Source organism: Gymnogyps californianus, chromosome 27, assembly GCF_018139145.2.
Source record: "Gymnogyps californianus isolate 813 chromosome 27, ASM1813914v2, whole genome shotgun sequence".
Taxonomy (NCBI): Eukaryota; Metazoa; Chordata; class Aves; order Accipitriformes; family Cathartidae; genus Gymnogyps; species Gymnogyps californianus.
The window spans coordinates 1,284,951-1,291,748 of NC_059497.1; positions in this window are offsets into that span (position 1 = coordinate 1,284,951).

Sequence of the window (6,798 nt, forward strand, 5' to 3'; positions counted from 1 at the left end):
TTTACAATAATCACAGAGGACAAAACCTCTTGAGTGGAAGTGAAATGGTGAGAGCTGGAGACCTTGCCACAAGCCCCGCGAGCAAGAGCTTGAACTTAGAGCATAAATCTGCACCGCAGAGAGAAGCTGGGCTCAAGGCATGGCGGAGGACGGACGAGCCCAGGGCAGGCTGAAAGCAGGGACCTGGCCAGCAGCGGGAGGAGGACAGGAGGGAAGGGTCAGAGGAGAGGAATGAGCAGAGGGAAAGAGAGTGTCGTAAGAGGAAAGGAAGGGTCAGCAAAGGAATGATGGAGAAGGCTGCAAAAGAGGATGAGGAGGACAAGAAGGGGATGAGGAGGACAAAATGGATCGTGTTGGCAACACAGCGTCAACAAGCTTGCTGACAGTCGGTGCCCAAAGTATCTATATCTCTGTTAGTTTGGAGAGAAAGCAGTCGCCACTAATCTCTCAGCCGTCCTACTGTAACAAAACAGTGGGGACATTTTGTTCTGGCCCCTCTAGTTTCAGCCCTCCTTCCACCATCCTGACGACAGAAATGAGGTTCTCATTGAACACTCTGTGTCTGGGATACAGCTGTACTGCACACAGAAACAAGATTTAAAAGCCAGGGCACTACAAAAAATTAATAGTACAGCATTCACTTCAGCAAACGCCAAATGTGTTAATCTGTTGTATGTGCATTACTTACTACCCTCTGTAGACCACTTATTTTAAATCGTGGGTGGTTTTATCCATATCAGCTTTTATTGTCATAGCAGTTCAGAGGCTCTGGACATGCAGCTTCCATTCATTGCACTGGGATTTGAAAAATCTCAACAGTGGCTTCTACTGTACGAGCACATACACTGTGTCATTATTCTTACATTGCCAGGCAGCCTAAATTAATTTTAATGGATTTGGTGTACCACAGGCTTTGTCACGCCTTTGAAATTCCTCATGTTTATATTCCTGATGGGGGAGAAAAAGTCTGTCAAATTCTATTCAGTTATTTTCTAGTATTATGACATTTTCATATGAATATCTGAGTACCAACCGAGAGTGGAGCCCTGCAGGACAAAGAACAGTTTCTGCTTGGAGAGCTTACCTCTACCAAGTCGGGACAGACCAGATGGTAGGGGCGAGAACCGTGCCCCAGAGCAGAGGTAACAGGATAGCGATCTACAAGCATTCTGTTAGCTCCAATTATTTTTTAATTTTTAAGTGGATATTCTCGTTGGTCCTCAAGGGGAAACGAGTCTCCAACATGAGATAATTATCTCTGGATAAATCTGGGAAAGGAGACGGACAAAGACACCTGGACATAACAAGCGTTTGATTAAATACAGCCTCTCATAACCCTTTTAAATTGATGTGATTTAAACAGACAACGAAGAGCAGTCAGAAGCGACTGTTCCCATGGGGGCAGGGCAGAGAAGAGGTGATGAAACAGCCCAAAACAGCCATGGCAATGAACTGCTCCCCCTCTCTCTTTTTCTCACCTATTCCTTTTCTCCCCTGAGGTTGCATGCACGTTGCAATACAACCGAGGTGATTTGGAGACAGACATTATTCTCTGTGGTGCGTAGTTAATGAGCCATTCAGACACATCCCCTTAATTCAGAAAGATGCTGCTGTTTGTAGGTATTTATTTAGTTTTCCATCGGATGCTGGAGGGACGGATTCCAAACCATCTCAATGTCTGTATGCTGAGAAACCCTTTGACACCACGACTGGCAGATTTATTGTCCCTCTCCCTTTGGTTTTGGCCCTTACTGATGGGGCTGTGTCAGATTTAGGCCAGGCTCCTGGAGCTCTATCAGTTGATCTAACGAAAAGTTTTGTTTCTCCCTTAACCCTTATTCCCGTAGAAGATCTTAACTGCCACTGCTACTAACTTTGTTTTAAACTCTCTGTATGTTGTGTACTCTGCCATGAGTCAGTGTATAAATAGCAATCCTCAGCCTTCGGGCCTCATTTTACCTCAGTGACTCTCAAGTACTGGATTCACATTGTCAACGTTCGCATGTCAGCCCAGCCAAGAGGTACGTGCAGTTTTGCCATGACATTGCTTTGCTTTCGCTTGCAGTAAGATCCAAAGGAAGTATTCCTGCTCAGAGCAGCCTTTGGAAATCTTCACAATTAATCTGTATACTCTGCAGGCAGAATAGGTCCTGGGAAAGGATTTAGGTTAGTAAAAGAAGTGGATAAGACCTCCTTCTGAGCTGTAATATTAAAAAAATAACTGGTTCTTATGAAGGGATATAAACTCTCTAGCTTGGGGTCATAAACCAACCTCTAGTTTTGGGACTTATAAGAAAACTCTTGCGAGGGAAAACTCTTGCTCCCGTATCTACTGAGTGCATGTTTCATTCCCCCAAGACAGGGCTCACCACTTTTTTGTCCTTGTTACGAAGTGCACATTACATATTTGACTTTAATTCCATCCAAGATTCATTTTCCTCTGTATCTACGTATCAGTGTATCAGCTTTGGATAAATGATCTTAAAAGACACGTGTGAGGTGCATGCTGCTGATACTCAAGGTCAGGTTCTTGCTATTTCAGACTATAAAGCACTTGTCTTCAAACTCCCAGCAGCAAGGCAAAGGACCGTATCACACGTTCGATGTGTAGTTTGCATTGTGCCGAGACCTCCTAAGGCTAACACATGCAAAGCAATGAAACGTCTCGACCAGTACTTAATATCAGTACTAAGTAGTCACCACAGATTTATCCACCTCCTCTTTCTGTGGAACTTACTCTTCATTCACAACAGTTAAATTCTTGTTGTAACTCTTTGAAAGACTGGGGTAAACTGCTCACGGAGAATTTATACTGGCTTCCAGAACCATCGGGTTGTGTATATCTTTTAAGAATACATTCATTATAGATTTGAACATTGCTACTGTAAACAAGCACCTGCCTTGTCTTATTCCTTTAGCTTCAACGGATTTGTCTTTCGTATCTGCCAAGGCATGGAATTATTCAGAACAAATCTTGGTTTACATAATATTTATAAAATATTTTTAAAGTGAGATAATCTCATCCTCCTCTCCCAGATGTGTTCAGATTAAGACAGTGAACTTTCTCTGTTCTCTGCAGCACGTGTGACTCACTCTTCGGAGAGTGGTATGTATTTGTGTTTACACTGCCATGGAAACTGTATTTGTTCTCTGTACAGTAAAGCACAGTACAGTGAAAGGGCCATTGACAGTAGCATAGACAGTGACTTCATATTCACCACCAAAAACTGACTCCCGGCACCCTGCGCATTCATTTTCCCTTTGGTAAAAAAAGCTGGACGGCAAGTTACCAACGAGTAGCAAGTCTTTGGGGCAGCGGAATCTTCATTGTTGCTTTAGTAATTGGCGAAGTCTGGGATTTTTTCCAGCAAGCCTGGTGCATGGAGTTGTTATAAATAATGACGATGATGGTGTTGGGGTCTTACAGTGCCCTCGTTTCAATGCCGTTCTGCTGAATGGATTTGGTTCCTTGTCAGGCGTGTCCTTCAGAAGGATCCAGAAGAACTCCACAAATTTCAGAAAAAATCTAAAATATACAGGGGGGTCAGTGCAGATGCATGTACAGATGCAGCTACAGATAAAAAGAAAGCAGACATCAGGCTATCAGTTCAGAGTAGCTATTTCAAGTATACCAGTGAGAAGTGCCAGTAGTTCGCTTCAGTCTTTTTCCTCAGCTAAATAAATATCAGCCCATTTTAATCTTAGGCACGCTTTTATACCAAGGTTTGCTAAATTATTTTTCAGCTAGTATGAACAGGATCTAGGTCACCAAAATGCAGCCAGCCGAGATGTAATCCAATAGTTCTTTAACACAAGAGAGCACAGTGAATGCACAAGGATTGCCCTACCCTGGTACTTATTCCTGGCACTCCAGTGCAAGCAGAGGAATGTCAGGAGCTGGAATTTGGCTGGAGCAGAGTTAAAAGTTTTACTTTTGAGATGGGGGCATAGTGAGGTAGGGGCATGTCAGGAACTTTAGAGGCCACAAGTGCAGAGGCTGCATACAATAAATTAGGCTTAATGGAAGAAAATGTATCTCTTTATGCACAAATATAAAACCAGAATTAAAGTTTTGACATTATATTCTTACCTATTTTGGCTGGATGTTTATGCCCCAGTGGATTTAAACAAAGACGGATGCGATTCAGGTCATGCTGCAGCTTAAGTGGGAAGAAATTCTGAAAGGTTTGCCTTCAGTATGCAAGAAAGTAAAAATGAAAGAAAATTCAGCGATAACCACGCTTGTTAGTTCAGCAAAGAACAGTCACGTGAAAGCCCTGAGAAACCAGATCAATGAACTGAAAGACAACAAATGAGATAAGCCTTCAGCTGTGAAGGGATGGATGTTTTCTCAAATGGGAAGGAATGAGGCAGTTCATGTAAGTGGAATACACCACTCTGAAGGCGTATTCTATTTTTTGCCCAAGGATCTCAGTTTTTCATTTTATCCTGAAATAAGCTATGTAGCTTTCTGCTTGAGGGTGTTTTACTCTCAGCTCTGTATTTTCTTGGAGACCTGATTTTCCACTGCACTGCACCATCTGCTCGTGATTTACACCACGACAGAGTGGAAGGAGTGCAGGGCCTGGCATGAAGTGTCGATGCTGCTTTGAACCAGTTGTCTACACGGAAGAGAAAAATGTTGCTTTGTAGGGAAATCCTACTGAGAAAATATTTCAGATTTTTCACTTCTCTTGCAAGTTCCCAGGAGTTTGGAGCACATGAATATTCTGGTCTCTTCTTTATTCTATGCTCCTGAACTCCTTCATCAGCCTCACGGGACGTGAGCAGCCCTGGAGGCTGAAAAACGGATCAAAAAGATGACCTTAAACAGAAGCCAAACAGAGGCTAAAAACTCTTCCCTGTTCATCTGCCGGCAGATCACTCTGTTCAGTGTCTTGCAAGTGTTACAGGAGCTTTCTGGAACACAGCATCTGCTAATTGCCATGTACAAGTGCAGTTGGCCTCCTGAACGCTAGACATGCTGGAAAATATTGTTTAACTTCGATTTGATGCTTGAAATAACCATGTGTCTCTTTTGTATCTCTTTTGTATTGGAATAGTCAAAGCGCTGTGAAAAGAATCAGTTAAAACAAATTCAGGAACGATATGATTTAAAAAAAAATATGGTATCGTAAAGAAAACGTTGGGGAGAGCATCCTGTGCCTGGGATAATCCCTGGTGTGATTTCATGCAGTTTTTCAAGGTGCCAAAGCCATAGTGCTCATCAGCAGTCTGCTTTGTCTAGACACGGTAACCCCGAGAGAACAGAAGTCATTCCCTCTTCATGCCCGCTCTTAGTCTATTCCCTACCAAATGTAAAAGAATACCTAAAAATACTGTTGTTCAAAGCTGGCTTGGATAAATTAAGCTCACAGTCAGTTTTCAGCTCAAACCAGCTGAACCTAGGTCCATGTATTACGAACATGAAGAGAAAATGCCATCATATTTTAGCTGTGGTGCCATGCCACAAGGAAGAAGTAGTGTCTACATATTACTTTACAGAACTGAGATAATATAATGATTTATAAAAACATGGTACTAGTAGCAGAAAAGAAATAAAGGTCTTGGGCCACCCAAGCAACACAGAAACCTGGACTCTGAGACCGTGGCTCTTCTGGAACATGGATCCTTGTCTGGGGCACAGAAAGAGGAAAGGGAAGCTGGGTCATTCCCTGTGCAGTTAATAATTGGCGGAGGCAGGCGTTTCAGCTTGTAGTCTCCACATGGTGCCATCTTTTTGATTTTTTACCACTGACTGGCTGTTCAAACCTGCCATATGATACTTGATATGCTTGGGTAGGCTGGGAAAATACATACCCCAACCCTGGGCTGTGGGGAGCAACCAGCTGGCCAGCAAATCCAGCCAGATTTCGAGAAAAAATTATAGCTGGGCTAGTTGGCTTAGACTTTAAGGAAGACTCAAGACTGGCAGGTATCCCATTCACATCATAGCATACCCCGTTGGAAGTGATTAACTTTTTGATAAGGTCATTTCTTTAATACATTAATATGTTTACTGCCCCACATTCTACAGATCCTTGAAGAGATGCAGTTTTCATGCTTCCTTAATACACAGGAAATGGAAACCCTGAAATGAGTAGAGACAGGAAATTTTGACTGATAATAAAAGAGATGCTGGAAGGATCAATAAATGTTAACTCTGGAGTGTTTCCCAAACATATATGAAAGGGCAGATCGCAAATTTCTTATTTAAATTGGATTTTGACACAAAGGTCAGCTTTCAAAAACACCAAGGCTGATTTCTACAAACAAACAAACAAACAAGCAAACAAAATCCTATTACCAACTATAAAAAATGTTTTCCTTTAAAAAATAAAGACCTGGAAAGGCAAAGATTTTAGCCAGTCTTTGTCAATACTCAAATTTACAGGAAAAAGCAAGTAATTATGTTTTTCATCCCACATTTGAAAACACAAAGTAGTATTTCTCATCCTATCAAGTTCTTTACCATTGCAGAACGATTCAGACAAACCTGGCTAACCCATTACAGGGGACTCAGCATTTATCATCTAAACAATGCATTTTGCATATAAGCTGAGAATAATATATATACATATATATGAGAAACGCTGAAAAATTCAAACCCTTTCAAATTCAATGCAGTTATAAAGTCTGATGATACAAAAGTGCTTGTATTTTTTCCTGGCTCATCTGTCCATCTGTTTGATCTCCTGTGGTGACAAGCAATATCAGAGGTTGTTGCTCTGAGGTAAAAAAATCCTGCCCTTAGAGGAGTCCGTCTGGAGCACTGACAACATCCCTCGTATCCAGGAA